At 42.3% G+C, this 16,164-nt stretch overlaps 3 non-coding genes across 3 annotated transcripts; 1 reads left to right on the plus strand and 2 right to left on the minus strand.

The window, feature by feature from the left end:
* Positions 1–2,810: 2,810 nt before the first annotated feature.
* On the minus strand, positions 2,811–2,884 carry TRNAI-AAU (transfer RNA isoleucine (anticodon AAU)). The gene has a single exon. It is a non-coding gene; the product is annotated as a tRNA-Ile (tRNA).
* A 347-nt stretch (positions 2,885–3,231) lies between these two features.
* Positions 3,232–3,305, minus strand: TRNAI-AAU (transfer RNA isoleucine (anticodon AAU)). Its single transcript has one exon. It is a non-coding gene; the product is annotated as a tRNA-Ile (tRNA).
* A 12,684-nt stretch (positions 3,306–15,989) lies between these two features.
* TRNAS-CGA (transfer RNA serine (anticodon CGA)) lies at positions 15,990–16,071 on the plus strand. Its single transcript has one exon. It is a non-coding gene; the product is annotated as a tRNA-Ser (tRNA).
* Positions 16,072–16,164: the final 93 nt, after the last annotated feature.

Genomic DNA, 16,164 nt, shown 5'->3' on the forward strand with positions numbered 1-16,164 from the left:
TACAGCCAAGAAAACCTTATGAAGCAGTTCTATCCTGTCACATGGGGTTACCATGAGTCGGGGCCACTTGAAAGCAGGGAACAACCACAGCATATGCACATTTACGTCTATATGCATAAGGAAAATCAGAAAGGATACATATAAAACTAATAGCTACATGTGGGAGATAAGGCTGAGAAGTGGGCAGATAGAGTTGAGAGAAATGAAAACTCTTCACTATTTAGAGTTTCTGATTTTTGAACCATGTGAATATATTACCTTATGTCAGAACATATGCGTGTGCGTGTGTGTGTATCTCCTTAATTTGTATGTGGATCCTTGGATTGTACTAAAGGAGGCTTTTTTTGTTTGTTATTCTTATGTGTTGATATTGTTGAAAACTCTTTTCTCATTTAAAATTGTATTTTCTCTTACATTCACTGGTGATAGAAAAATGACCCAGGGTACAGTAGTAAGAAATATACAGAAAGGTTTACAATTTCTATTTGCATTCATTTTCTAAGGCTGATGTAACATATTAGCACAAAATTAGCAGCTTAAAACAATATCCATTTATTATCTCACAGTTTTGCTGTTTAGAAGTGCAAGAGGGGCTTCACTCGACTAATATCAAGGTGTTGGCAGAGTTGTATTCCCTCCTGGGGACTCTAGGGGAAAATCCGATTTCCAACTCATTCAGGTTATTGGCAGAATTCAGCTCCATGTGATTGTAGGACTGGTTTCCTTGAAGGCTGTCATCTGGAGGTCAGTCTCAGCTTCTAGTGGCCACCTGCATTCGCTGGCTGGTGGCCCCCACATCTTCAAAGCCAGCAACAGTCTGTCGAGTTCTTCTCCTACTTTGAATCTTTCTGCCTCGTCTCTCCTGTCATGTCTTCCCTTACATCTCTCTTCTACTTGCAGCCAGAGATATTTCTGTTTTTAAGGGTCTATGTGATTCAGCTGGGCCTACCCAGACAAGCCAAGATTATCTCCCCATTTTAGATTTCACAACCTTAGTCACATCTGCGAAGTCCCTTTTGCCAAGTAATGTAACATGTTCACAGGTTCTGGGGAACCATTATTCTGCTACCACACTTGTAAAAGAAGAAACAATCCAAATAATCAAGCTTTTTCACCATGAATCCATTTCCAATTAGATAGAAATGTAGCCTTCTGGGCCTTTTTCTCTGCTCACTTGATGCAGTTCAGCAGTTTTGTGGATGGAGAGGATGTACTCCTAGAACAAAAAAGAAAGAAAGAAAAAATTACCTGGAAGAACACTGCATCAAGATCAGACTGCTGAGAACCAGGGTTAATGCAGTGCCTTAAATCAACCAGCTAATCACCGTACCCAGATAAGCCCTAAACGGGAAAAGGAGGTTCAGCATGAAGGCTGACAACAACCTTGGCTCAGAGCCTGGGTTTTCTCCTGCAGGATTTAAGAGACCTGCGTGTTGGGGCACTAAACTTAGAAATCATTATCGGAAGTTTTTTTTTTTTTTTTTTTTTAAGGGATCAGAGTAGGCACATTGAATGTAAATGTCATTTTATTAAAAGAAAAAAATGTAGAGAGATTGGTAATTGGGTTTGTTCTTCTGTCTGTAAGGAAGGGAGGATGAAAGTACTAAAATGAAGGTGCAATTCCTACTTAGGTGAATAAAATCCATTGTTCCGGTTTCCAAATAATACAGTATGTGTCCATTATGAGATGTCCTGATTAAAGCACATTACTTAATCTCTCTTCACTTTCCTGCCCTCATCTGTAAGATGAGGATGATAACAATAGTTAATAATACAAGCATGTAGAACAGTGACTGGCACATAGTCCGTATTAGGTAGTCTTTGCTACTATATAATTATAATTCCCATTCCACAAACGCTTATACAGCTGCCGCTAGAAATATATTAAGAGATCTGAGGTTGAAAAGAAAGAATACAATACATCCATCCCCTGCCCGACTCTTGGCCTAAATGGAAAGAGACCATCAGAGCACCTGTAATGCATGCTTACATCACATGTGAGAGTCACCAGGCCAATGAAAAGATTAATTGTTCTGTAGTCAGACAGAGCTGGATTTTAACTCATTTATTTGCTGTGTAGCCTTAAACAACTTAACTTTTCTGAGCCTCAGTTTCATTACCAGTAGCGTAAAAAGAAATACTAGCTATCTCATGGGATTGCTATGAAAATAACATTAACAATACTGATAAATAATGGTGTAAGTAATGGCTCCAAGCACAGGGCCATAGACATAGTAGGTGATCAATAAAGCCAAAAAGAACAATAACTGGCTTAAAGTCTGCACCTGGAAAAAAAATTTTTTTAGTATGAATTAATAAGTGGTACCTATTTTTTTTTCTTACCTACTACTCCATTGTCTAACAGATAATACATTTACATATTACACTTACACTTTTAAATAAGAAAAGGGTAAAAATAATTGGGATACTGAGGGACAGTGCAAGAGAGGAGGACAGAGACAGGTAAAGAGGAGATGCGTGCCAGACACACGGAGACTCTGGCCAGACTCCGAGAAATGGACAGGACAGGGAGAGTGAGGCGCTTAGATCAAGAGTGGTTTCAGAGACTCTCCCCCACTGCTCACTCCATTTTCATCATTTAAATCTGCGACTCAAAGCTTTTACATCTGTTCAAAAAAATTCAGACGATTTGGAAATAGCTTGGTAAGTGGCAGCACCGAGGACAACGGTCAGATGTAACCAAAAAGCAACCACCAATCCAGATTACACAGCGAAGTATTGATTGTCGGTTGCAGACGTCGTGACAAGCCGGGTACATTCCCACATACCGGAAAAGAGAAAGCAACCTTTGGCCCGTACGGGGATCGAACCCGCGACCTTAGCGTTATTAGCACCACGCTCTAACCAACTGAGCTAACCGGCCACCGCCAATGCACAGTTTTTATTTTGAAAGTTTAAAACGCGCCAAAACCGTACTATCTCAAGAACTTCTGAAATAGTTTTTCCTATTCCCACCTTCTGTAAATACACTCGCCCTACCTCAGTTTCTTTTAAAAACTACATCCTAACTTTCATACGTTATTTCTTTAAAAAAGGAAGGGGAGGGAACCTTAAAAGTAAAATTGCTCTAGCGAATTAACCACTGAATGAACAGACTGACCGGGTTTTGGTTTAAGTGTAGCGACTTGAGGTCTGTAGCTGGATGTGAGAAGGCAGCGTCTACAAAAGACGTGCTAGGCAGAAACATAAAAATTGCACCGCTCTGCCGAGTGGCCCGTACGGGGATCGAACCCGCGACCTTGGCGTTATTAGCACCACGCTCTAACCAACTGAGCTAACCGGCCCCCGCGGCGTTGTCATTTTTTTTTCCTGTGTCTCTTTATACTACATCTAACTAATGTCCGCTGGTGCTTCTGCGCAAAAGATAAAAGATGCTTTTCCTTTTATTTCCCCTTTTTTTTCTCCTTCGCGTAAGGAAAAGGAAAGGAGAAAAACCCACCGCTGGCACAAATAAATCTTGTCCCTTCCGGGGAAACTTAGTCTTTCTCAAACTGGCAATACTGACCCGAGAAGACTCAAATTAAACGTCCCGGAGCGGAGCTTCCTTCCTCCTACCCCGGGAAGGCCCGGGGCAACGCGAAGCTGCTCCGAGCCTGAGATCGTGGCGGGCGGATCACAGAACTGGCCAAGCGTGGTCGAAGAACTTGGCTTCAGCGCACAGAGTGCGGATTCTTCTCCGCTCCTGGAGACCATTCCGGGCAGGTAGGCTCTCCGCAGAAGCCTTGGAACCCGGGATCTTTCCCCCTCTCGCGGCCTCAAGGGCCCTGAAATTGCAGCTGCGCACTCCGGACCTCCTGCTCTGCGCTCGGGAAATTCACAGACGTGGCGCTGCAGCTCCAATCACCAGACACCTGGGGGCGCCCGAGTGCCGGGTTGGAGTCAGCTAGTGAGAAAGGACCGTAGGCAGGGCCTCTCTCCAAAGTCTCTGACCTTTTCCAGGGCAGAACCAAGACCCCGAAATCAACAACAAGGGAAGTCAAGGACAGGGCACTTCTGGAGTCAGAGGCCGTTATCTAGACCAGGGGAGAAACGCCGAGATCTGAGAGGCGCGGCGTCGCGGAGGCCCTAGTCGGTCGGTTCGGAGGAAGGAGGCGGGAAACACCAGTAACCTTGAGAGGTGCGCTCCTCCCAGACCTGGCCTGATCCCCTTGATGGCAGATGTCAACCCAGGGAGAGTCCGAAAGGTCAAATAATTCCTGACTCATTCTCCTTTTGTTCTCTTTACTCTGCTGGACCCTGTAACCTACTTCCCCTCCCCGCTTCTTTACTACTTTTCTGTTCGTTTGTTGCTTGTCTGAACACACACACATCTTAATAAGACTTGAAGGACACTCCCCCCCCCCCCTTTTTTTCAAATTCTTTTTGAGAAAGAGATGACACACATTTTGATGAGCCAGGTCGACTCTTCATTTACTTATTTTCCATTTTGGAATTTATAATTTTTGTTTTTAATTAAAAAAAAAAAAAAGCTGTAGATCATGGTCGTGATCTTTGGCACAGCTCTTTAAATTTGTTTTTGCATCCTCCGTATGAACCCTGCATTTGCCCTGTCTTCCCGTAAAAATGCGTTGAAAGGTGAGTGAGAAAACCAGTTTTTTTTTTTACTAAGTACTTGCTCTCTGTAGTTCCTTGTCTTCTGTTTGTGCTTTACTGCTGCCCCTCCAGCTTTCCAAACCCTGTGAAATCTGTCTCTGATTTACTGCCTGGGAGCCAGTTGTTTCGATGGCTGGACATCCTTCAGAATGTCTGGGGTGGAGAATGGGGTTGGGGAGGGACATTCTCTCAACTCTTCCACCCCATGCCCGGCCTGGCCTGGCCTGGCCCTTAAAACCAAAAAGCCAAACCCTTTTCGGTCAAGTCCGATTCATAGCGACCCTATAGGACAGAGTAGAACTACCCCGTAGGGTTTCCAGGGCTGTAAATCTTTATGAAAGCCTACTGCCACGTTCTTTCTCCTGCCGAAGAGCCGGTAGGTTCGAGCCATCGATCTTTCGATTAACAGCCAAGGGCTTAACCACTACACCACCAGGGCTCATTTCAACCTTTAAACCGAACCGGTCGCCATCAAGTCGATTCCGATTCACAGCGATTCTGTAGGACAGAGTTGAACTGCCCCACAGGGTTTCCAAGGAGTGGCTGGTGGATTCGAACTGCTGACTTTTGTTTAGAAGCCGAGCTTTTACACACACAAAAAAAACCAAGCCCAGTGCCCTCAAGTCGATTCCGACTCATAGCGGAGCTTTTAGCAGCCTAAAATCCAAAGATCCCTGAATCTTAATTTCTCTCCCATGCCCCCCAATTTCGGAAGGTCCTGCACTTGGGAGTGCATCAGTAGTATTTCTCTCAGTCCCCATACTCCCTTTTGGTGTACTCTACATGCATCATCAGGGATAATCTGCGGTTGTTGAAGCTACTGGGAATTCTAATCTGTCCAACAGGTCCGCAGGCAAGCCTTAAAAATCTCTTAAAATTTTAGCTGATTTCTGCTAACCTGGTCTTCGTGGTTTCTCCTCTACTGTGCCTCTGCCCATCTGCCAGGAATAGGGGGAGACAGAGGCCTTTTTTCTCCTGTGAAGACCTGTTCCTGGAGTTTAGTTTATTTAGATTCCTTTGTATCCTCAACTCCTCAGCTATTGTTCTAGCTTCCAGTTCACTGATTTTCTTCTGTCCCCTCCATTCTGTTGTTGAGCCCATGCCCTTAGTTCTTATTTCAGTTGTTGAATTTTTCAATTCTAAAATACCCATTTTGTTCCTCTTCATATTTTCTACTTCTTTGCTGAGACTTTCTATTTTTCATTTGTTTCAGACATGTTTGTAATTGTTCACTGAAGCATTTTTATATGGCTGCTTTAAAATCATTGTCAGATAATCCTAACACCTTTTTCTACTTGGTGTTGGGCTCCATTGTCTTTTTTCACTCAGTTTGAGATCTTCCTGGTTCTTATTTGACTAGTGGTTTTCAAGTGTGATTTAGGAGATAATATTGGACCCATTTTTCCCTGTACTAGAATGTGTCCCAGTTGGAGCTGGACTCACAAGGATTCACAAGGACACATCTACTGGGCCCTGAGGTATAAAGACAAAAAAAAAGAAAAAAAAACCTTGCCGTGGAGTACATTCTGACTCAAACAACCCAATAAGATGGAATAGAACTGCCCCATAGGGTTTCCAAGGAGCAGCTGGTGGATTCAAACTGCCAACCTTTTGGTTGGCAGCCATAGCTCACTGTAACTCTCAACCACTGGGCCACCATAATGACAATAACTAGGACAATCTTGGAAAACATCTTTCAGGGAACCTTTCAAATAAACTAATAAAACAGCACAAAAGACCCACATACTTTCCACTCTTATCTTTTTCTATAGCATTTATCGAATAGCAAGATTTGTTGGACCAGTGTAGACCCTCCTGACTGTTGTTACTGAAACCTATACCACTGATTGTTAAGAAAGATGACTCCAAATGTAGAATCACAATGACTTAACAGTGTTTAGCTCGTCTGTGAAAAGGTGAAGCTTTCAATGGCTTTGCCCATTTTGTAATGTTGATATATACTGGTTATTCTGTAATATCCCTCAGACTCAGGCAGACATGGCTCTGGCAGCCTGGTTGCTGGTTTTCCCACTTTTGTCTATTCTGCAATGTTTCTCGGATTTGAGCAGACATGGCTATAGCAGCATGCTGTCCATTTCCTACTTTTGCCTCTTTGAATACATGCCTAATAAAACCTTTCTTTTTGCTTTACTAAACTTTGTCGTACTTTTACCCTAAAACAAGTGAAACCAGGGCACTATGGATGTATGAGGTTCTGGCTGGTATTTAAACCCTCTGTTCTAGCTGACTTTCTGCAACTCCACTCTGGCAGGTTAAAAGGGGGACACCTCTTCATTAATGCCAGGTGGAGTTAAGAAGTCCAGGTTTCCCACTCTTAATTCTTCTGGAATCCACATTTCTGGGCCCATGGAGTTAGGATGATCCACCCAGGCCATTTGCCCTTGGGTGTCCTTTGAAACCTTGAGCCTTGGAGAAACTGGTTCCTGGGGGCTGCCTTTGAGTTAAACAATGGTCTAAATAAACTAGTAACATTGTTTTGCCTTGGGCATTATGCTCTTTTGAAGCATTTAGTCAGTTTTGGGAAACAGATTCCAAGGGTTAGACTGAAAGCTATGTTTAGGGTAAATTGGTAATTATTTTAATTATTTTTCAAGATAATGCTGTAGGAAAATCCCTCCCAACCACAAATTTGTTTATCCATTCTGTTCCAATCCTTTTTTCCATGGCAATGTCAGTAAGATTTGGTATAAGTGTTTCAAGGTTCTCTCATCTTCAGAACATTTTTGACTCTGTAGGGGAAATGCTACCCTGATTTGCAAATCATATATTAAATAAACTTCAATCAACTTTTATTATTGGCTTAATATGATTTTTGGTTTAACACCACTCAGTCTCCACTCCTGCTGGAAGGTGGTGAGAATTTCATCTCCCCAAGTGGTCCCTAGGGACAATGCAGTGATGAGGGGACGCAGTTACCACTGTGCAGTGGTGAAAGTTTTGACCCTCCACTAGGCCTCTTCAGACACTATCCCAGCAAGGAGAGAGAGGAATGTATTATTACTGCTGGGTGGTCATGGAAGTTCTGATTTCCTACCTGGTTTTATCTGACACTACCCCAACAAGGGTATTGGATCTCCTTGCTACAGTCTCACAATGGTAGGAGCCTAGGCTCCCCACTGGCACAGTATTTTCTGTGATATTTGGCTGGAGTAGAATAGTTATTGTCTAAAACTTTTCTGTGTTGGTCCTTTGGCTAAAGGGAGACTTCCTTAGACCTTTTTTTTTTTTGTACACATCCATTGGTGTTTTGGTTTCCTGGACTCCTCAGCTCTAATCTAGGATACGTGAAGCAAAAAGAAAACTTGGGGAACTTACCAGCATGTCTTTCCCCTGACCCGCAAGTTCCCCCCAGCGAGTCTGCCTTCTTCCCTCCACCTTTCAGAGTATTCTTATCTTTGTTTTATATATAATGTTCACAATTCTTGAGGTCCCTGAGTGGTGCCGTTTATGCTCGTCTACTAACCCAGAAGCACCATGGAAGAAAGGCCTGGTGATCTACTTCCAAAAAGATTACAGCCAAGAAAACCCTATGGAGCTCAATTCTACTCTGTAACACATGGAGTCACCGTTATTCAGAATTTACTCAACAGCAACGGGTTAGGCTTTGTTTCGGGGATATTAGTTGCACTTAACAGGAAGAATAGAGAAAAGCACATCAATCCATTTTCCCAGAAGCCCTGATAGGTTTTTATATCTGTATTTATTTTTCTTATCCCCAATGCAAATTTGAGGTTTCTGGAACAGATATCAGAATTATTATTACAGACACAGGGGGCACCAAGTCAGTTCCTTTTGCCTCAACTCTACCCCCTCAATGTGATGAGAGCCAGAGGTTGCCTTACATGTACAGAGATCTGAACTGTAGGAGAAGAACCTTGATATTAGGAATCTGGGAGCTGATATCCAGAAACTAGCAGGACCGAAATTAGTGGCAACACATAGACATTTACAAGCAGCTTTTCCTTTTTTGTAAAGGTCAAATACCTGAAACATTTTTTAAAAACCCGAAAGACTCATGAAGAAAGTTCACCCTTCACCTGTATCCCCTTAACCTGAGTGGAGAAATATGTTTTATATGAATAGTGCTTAGTGGATAGCACTATCAAATAGAACAACAATTCAATTTTAATAAGATTCATAAGCATCATGATTGTGAAAGACATTACTTTGTATGATTCTCTGTTACTATCTAGAGGCCATACTCATCATAATTCCTGCCTTAAAGGGATTAACTTCTCAGGAATATCTACTTGGTTATCTAGTTATCTTATCTAGTTAGCTTGGTTATCTTAGTTATCTAGTTATCTTGGTTATCTTAGTTATCTAGTGCTGCTATAACAGAAATACCACAAGTGGATGGCTTTAACAAAGAGAAATTTATTTTCTCACAGTAAAGTAGGCTAAAAGTCCAAATTCAGTGTGTCAGCTCCAGGGGAAGCCTTTCTCTCTGTGTCCACTCTGGAGGAAGGTCCTTCGACCTTCATCTGTTTGAGCAGATTCTCAGGGGCAGGACCCCATGTCCAAAGGATGTGCTCTGCTCCTGGTGCTGCTTTCTTGGTGATATGAAGTCCCCAACTCTCTGCTTGTTTCCCTTTCCTTTTATCTCTTGAGAGATAAAAGGTGGTGGAGGTCACACCCCAGTGAAGCTACCTTACATTGGATCAGGGAGGTGACCTGGGTAAGGGTGGTGTTACAGTCCCACTCTAATCCTCTCAACATAAAATTACAATTAAAAAAATGCAGGACAACCACACAATACTGGGAATCATGGCCTACCAAGCTGATACACATATTTTTGGGAGGGACATAAGTCAATCCATGACAGGGTATATCCTATTCTTTTTTTGTGGGTATTAGCTCTAGTAATGACCTTGGATTTGAAATACTGGCTAGGTATTGTCATAGACTAAACACATGGAGTCTGCTTAAAATCAAAATAGGAGATTTATCGAAAGCAAAAAGACACCTCAAGCCGGGGACACACTAGATCTCATGAAAATGAAACCATGCACTCCTGATAGGCAGTTACAAAAGCATAATTATAGGGTTACACCAGGAATTTGGGCTGCAGTATTCTGATTGGTTGGCGAGCGATTAGCGGATCTGGGGGCAGGACGTCTGGGAAGGGGGGGGCTTTTGCTAGGATTGGTCTAGAGAGTATACGCAGATGGAGGGTATTGGATACGGTGCATAATTGCACAGCTACGTGCTGAATGGGGGGTATCACAGGGTGGTCACAAGGTGATTATAGAATAGATTTTCCTAAAACACATTGTTAAAATATCTATCTTAAGGCAAACATTTCCCTAGAACAAAGGGTTTCAATAAATGTTTAAGCAAAGATCCCCAGCGAGCATCCTTTGGACATTCTTTTAGGTTAACCACAGAGAAAGACATTTCTTTAGCTACATGATTAAGTCTGTTCAAAGGTTAGGTATTGTTAGGGTAAAAGCAGAAGTAACGAAATGGAGTCAAACCCAAGCCTGGGTCAGCCATTTCAGATACACCAGGCTTGTGCAGTACTTTTAGATTGGTCACAAACTCATCATAAGCCAAGCTCTCAGTGCACTGCTGAGTTTTCCCAATGTCAAGAAATCCAGCAATTACCCTTCAGTCAATGTTTTCCTCTTCTTGAAGCAACAGCAGAATTTGATCAGGAGTATTCCAAGCCTCCCTACTAGCAGCTTTTGACAGGCTTCACCTTCCTTGTGCTTGTAAGCGATGGAACAGTTCCAATGGCTGGCTGCAGAGGACCCCAAAGAGTTGCCACAGCCTTGACTTGGTTGAAGACAAAACAAGTATACAGCTAAAAAGAAAAACCAAAAAAAAAAAAGAAAACCAAGCCCGTTGCCATAAAGTCGATTCTGACTCATAGCAACCCTATAGGACAGAGTAGAACTGCCCCATAGGGTTTCCAAGGAGCACCTGGTGGATTCAAGCTAAAAAAAAAAAAAAAAAAGCCAAATTCCATCATCTGCAAGTTATCTGGTTTTCTAATATTACTCTCAGGTCTCCTGTGGCACAAATGGTTTACAGTCAGCTTGGAGCCCTGGTGACACAGTGGTTAAGAACTTGCCTGCTAACTGAGAGGTGAGCAGTTCAAATCCATCATCTGCTCCTTGGAAACCTTATGGGGCAGTTTTACTCTGTTCTATAGGGTTGCTATGAGTTGGAATCACTCTGAATTGGGATCGACTAAATGGCAACAGGCTTGGGTTTTTGGTTTTTACTAACCTAAATGTGGTCAGTTTGAACCCACCAAGCAGCACTGCAGAAGAAAGGCTTGGTAATCTACTTCCATAAAGATTACAGCCAAGAAAACCCCAAGGAATTCTCAGAGGTCGCCTTTCAGCCAAGTAATAGATTGCTCTATAAAACAAACAATAACGCCCGTGAGGAATGTGCTCCTTTAAACAACCAACTATAGAAACCAAGTAGTCAACATTTACCCAAAAGCAAAGATGAGAAGGCAAGGAGGGGCAGGGGAACCAGACTGATGGGAACAGAGAAGGGAGGGTGGAAATGGTGAGAGTGCTAATACATTTTGGGAATTGTAACCAATATCATGGAACAATTTGTTGAATTGTTGAATGGGAATCTAATTTGGTGTGTAAACTTTCACCTAAAACACAGTAAAATATTTTTTTAGGTGCAAAACAAAAACAATCTTATGGAGCAGTTCTACTCTAACACATGGGTCTCCATGAGTTGCAATTGACTGATGGCAATGAGTTTAATATTACTTTAGGGGTCTGAATTATCTTATTTAGCTGTTTTCTTGGTTGTTGCAGGTAAGTAAGCAACAGTGGCAGGAATTGGGTTTTGTTCATTATTGTATCTCTCTGGTGGTAGAGTGGTTAAAAGCGTAGCTACCAACAAAAAGGTCAGCATTTCAAATCCACCAATTGCTCTTCGGAAACCCTGTGGACAGTTCTATTCTGTTCTATAGGGTCACTAAGAGTTGGAATCAACTGGACAGCATGGGGTTTTGTTTTTTGTTTTTTGTTTTTTTTTTTTAATCTCCCTATATCTCCAGTTTTTTTTTTATATCTCCAGGGCTTTTAGCTGCATACTACTCTGTACTGTTTGCATTCCTGACCATTTGCTTGAATTGCCTATACTATTATTTCCTCCTGAACCATTCCCTCCCCCCGCCAACCCCCGCGGCCCCAATGGCTTCTGTGACTTCAGTTGTCTGGCTTTCTTCCTGACACTTTTCTCAGTCTTCTTCTTAGGAGCCTTCTGCATACTTTCCAGGGCTCCCTCCTCAGCCTGTTTCTCTCTACACCAATGTGTCTTAGACTTTTCTGGGTCTTAGATCCCTTTGAGAGTCTAAAGTATTCCATGGACTCTTTCCCAAATTGCCTTCCACAAAGGCTGTCAGGGTGAGGACAACCTTCTCCAACTCCCACACAAGGAGACTGAGGACCCGCATTGCTGCTGCCACCCCAGTGCCCAAGTTGCCACAGGCCAGTGAACTGCACCCATGATTAACCTTTCCACTGCTGCAGAGGGGCAGATGCCCCTTCTTCTTCAAGATACTGGGGCAAAGACCACTGTTTTAAAAGACCACTTGGACTGGAATGCTGCTGTTGAACTTGTAGTGAGGTTCTATTTAGTACTTCTTGAAGATTAAATACTTTTAAATAATAACTGGCAAATGTTTTTACCCTACCAAACAATTTCTAAAGAAGTGCAAGACACTCAAAAATGTATGTCTTTACTAAAATGTTTCTCCCTGAATGAAAATATACTATTTTCCCTCCCTGGTCTCAGTAATTTTTTCCTCAAAAAATTTCTTCATTCTTCAGGTCTTGTTAAACCTCACCAAGTCTCTGATCCACTAGCCAGAATGGCCCACAACACTTTTGACCTCATGGTCTTTTACCCAAATAAAAACAAGGCTTTGTTAATCTATTTGCATATTTGGCTGCAGGGCAAATATAAATTTTTAAAAATTGAGCCAAGAAATTTCTTACTGATCCCACAAAACTATTGGCCTGAGATAATCTTTAAACCTTAAATGGAAACTATCCCCTGAAGTCGTCTTTAAACCAATTTTTTTTTTTTTTAATTGTCAATGAGTTGACTCATAGGGACCCTATAGGACAGAGTAGAACTGCCCCAGAAGTTCCCTGGCTGTAATCTTTACAGAAGCAGATTGCCACATCTTTCTCCCAGGGAGACATTGGTGTGTTCCAACTGCCAAACTTTTGGTTAGCAGCCAAGTGATTGACCGCTATGCAACCAGGGCTCCTGGTTTAGTTTAATTAGTAAAGAATGTCTGCCTTGAGTATGGAACTGTTTTAAAGATTTATCAATATGCGATCAAAGTGACCACAGCAACTTAAAAAGTTAGATGAGAAGCTTAGGGAGCAGTGAGTTTATCTTAATAGTGCAGGAATAATTTGGAAAGGAATAACGAGAATAGTTGCAGTTTGAAAAATGTAATCAATGTCACTGAGTTATACATGTAGAAATTATTGAATTGGTTATGTTTTGCTGTGTATATTTTTGCCAAAAAATACGTAAAACAAAAAGAAATGTCTTACCAAAGAAAATGAGATCATAACCTGCTAAATATCCTACACACCTTATACACAACACTGGTGTAAAAGGACGTGATTTGCTCACCTGTGATACTGAGGTTTTCAAAATTAAAGATTTTGGTCTCCTCAAAATGGGCAAAAATAATGAGAACTTTTGACTGCATAGAAACAGGAGGTTATAGCCTTCTTAAACATGAGCCTATTAGGTGGTTATCATTGTTGCTGGTGATAGGCAAAATGTCAAAATATTAACCTGACATAAAAATCACAAAGTTGTAATTTCAAATGTTCACATCTGGAGGTGCTGCCACCCCGCCCTTCAAATTGATTGTCATTTGAGTCTAAATGAGTCTTAAGCGTCATCAAATGAGCAATCTTCTAATATTTTCTTCTTTATTCCGACCTTTTCCTGAGATTGAGAGAGGAAGTTGCCTGAGAAAGACCCTTAGAAAGTCAAATTTTAAAATCAAGCTTTGAAGCTTTACAGAAAATAATTTACCGGCTAGTTCTCCATTCAACTTTTTGCCTTTGGTAGGGTCCACACTCAAAGAACCTTTTGCCTTACACACAGCTGTTAGACAAAAAAAAAAAAAACCAAACCCAGTGCCGTCAAGTTGATTCTGACTCAGTCAGCGGGAGTGAGTTTTAGGGGAAAGAGAAAAGACATCGCCTGGGGGAACGTTGACGTATAGAAGAACGCCGCGGGCTCAAGGGATCAGGGAGGGTCTGAGAAACCGCTTAGAATTGAACGGGATCCCTGAAGAAGCCCGAGGAAGAGGCGGGGAGAAAGGAAAAGATGGACAGTAGTTCCTTTGGGTGGCGTCATTTTAAACAAACGGCCCTCCTTTCTAAATTTTTCTTTTCTTTTTTTTTTGGGGGGGGGGGGTGTCTCTCCTAAATCCCTTGGTAAAGTAGAAGGACTTGGGAGAAAATAAAAATCTAGGTGAGAAAAACTCGCAAACATTCCCTCCCCCACGGTCTTCGTTGCAGGAAACTTTAAAGTCTCCAGTGCGTCCTGTCAGGGGCACTGGAAAGCTAACCAGTGAAGCCGCCGAGCGCTTTGCCCTCGGCTGGTCCGGAGATTTGCTGCAGAACCGTCAACTGGTTTAATGGAAAAGCTGGGGATGGGGAACCGAACATTTGAACAGAGCTTTATTCCACTCCCTGCTCTTTGCAACTAAGCGGAGAGAGGATCTCCCGTGAGGTGGAGCGGGCATTTATCTTGGAAACTGGTGTAAGGAGAGCTACGCCCGGGCCAAGACCGAAACAGAAAATAGAAAAACAATACGAAACAAAGCACGCACACAAACTTTTAAAGCCGTACTTCATATACGAAGGAAGAAGTTTAGGCTATTTAAATTTTGCGGATTTGGGCAAAATAATCCACGGAGATTATATTGTGGAGAGGGACTATCTTCTTGCTTCCCTTAGAATATTCTAGACAAATGAGGCAACTGCCCAAAGGGCTTCAAATCAGGTCTTGTAGATGGTGGGTCTGGTCCTCAGAGCTTCCATATGGCCATGCCTGCACAAACACCGCTCTCAAATGAAAGATTCAATTTTGTGTCTGAAGAATATTCCAGGGTGGTCTGAGAATCTGATATTCTAGAAGAATCTCCCAGCTTTCCTTTGACCTGCGGGTCCAGGACCAGCCTTGGATGCAATTTGGGAATCTTCTCTCCTTTTTGCCTCAGGCTCCTGGGACAGCCTCAAGTCTCATTTATGTGACTTAGTTCCCTATGGGACACCAGGTGAGGCCTCTTTCAGAGCCCCTCTTATAGCCAAGTTCCAGAACCATGGCTCTAGTCACCATTCCACAGAGGAGTGGAGGAGGTCTCTTGTAAGAACAGTTTTTCTCCCCACTCCTCTCTTTTATAGTGTTTTCTTTAATTTTAATTCTTTTGAATAGGTAACATTTGAAGCCGAAAAAAGCATGCAGTGATCTTTTCCCTCCTGCTCCTGAACCCTATTCCCTCGTGAACCCCATCTTCTCACTCTAGCCCCTCAACTAGTTGCTGTTGTTATGAGTTTATTATCTTCCGAGAGTTTTTTGTAAAATATATATATAATATAATGCAAATGTATCTCCCATGATAGCATTCCGTACACATTGCTCTAAATCTTACTTTTATTTTAAAATATATATGCACACATAGTAATTTTCTTCGTAATCTTTTAAATATGCACGAAACTGCATTGTGTAGATGCGCCATAATCTAAGTAAATAATTCTGAACAATTAGGTTTCCAGTCTCGCTGTTACAAATAATGCTGCAGACACATTATATATATATATATACACAGTATAACCTCTCATGTGTACAAAAAAAAAAAAAAAAAAAAACCCGTTGATGTCGAGTTCGACTCACAGTGACCCTATAGGACAGGATAGAACTGCCCATAGGATTTCCAAGAAGCAGCTGGTGAATTCGAACTGTCGACCTTTGGGCCAGCAGCCGTAGCACTTATCCCCTGCGTCACCACGGTTCCCATGTGTATAAATATGAGAAAATTAAAAATCAGGCATTCTTGTGGCGCTGGAATGTTGCATCCTGTCAGAGAGGTGAGATTTAGCAGAAGGGGTCTGAGGAGATGGATGAAATTGAGTGAGGGTAGGAAGGGATTGAGTGGAGAGGTCTGAGGATGAGCCTTGGAGAATGACTTCTTTTTGTGTACTCCTGAAAGAAAACATGCCAAATATACCACAGTAGAAGAAACTCAAATAACGCCAGTGAAACTGGAGAGCAAAACTGGGGTGTGGAGATGGCAACGTATTTTCAGTATACAAGATGAATCCCACCATCAGGCTGTGATGGCCGAGTGGTTAAGGCGTTGGACTCGAAATCCAATGGGGGTTCCCCACGCAGGTTCAAATCCTGCTCACAGCGTTCGTCTTTTTCTGAGTTACAAACCCAAGTCAACACAAATCACGGTGACTCTCAGCTTTATTAGTAGCGAGCGCTTAACCATTGCTCCACCAG

Source organism: Elephas maximus, chromosome 1 (assembly GCF_024166365.1).
Source record: "Elephas maximus indicus isolate mEleMax1 chromosome 1, mEleMax1 primary haplotype, whole genome shotgun sequence".
In the NCBI taxonomy this organism is placed as follows: domain Eukaryota; kingdom Metazoa; phylum Chordata; class Mammalia; order Proboscidea; family Elephantidae; genus Elephas; species Elephas maximus.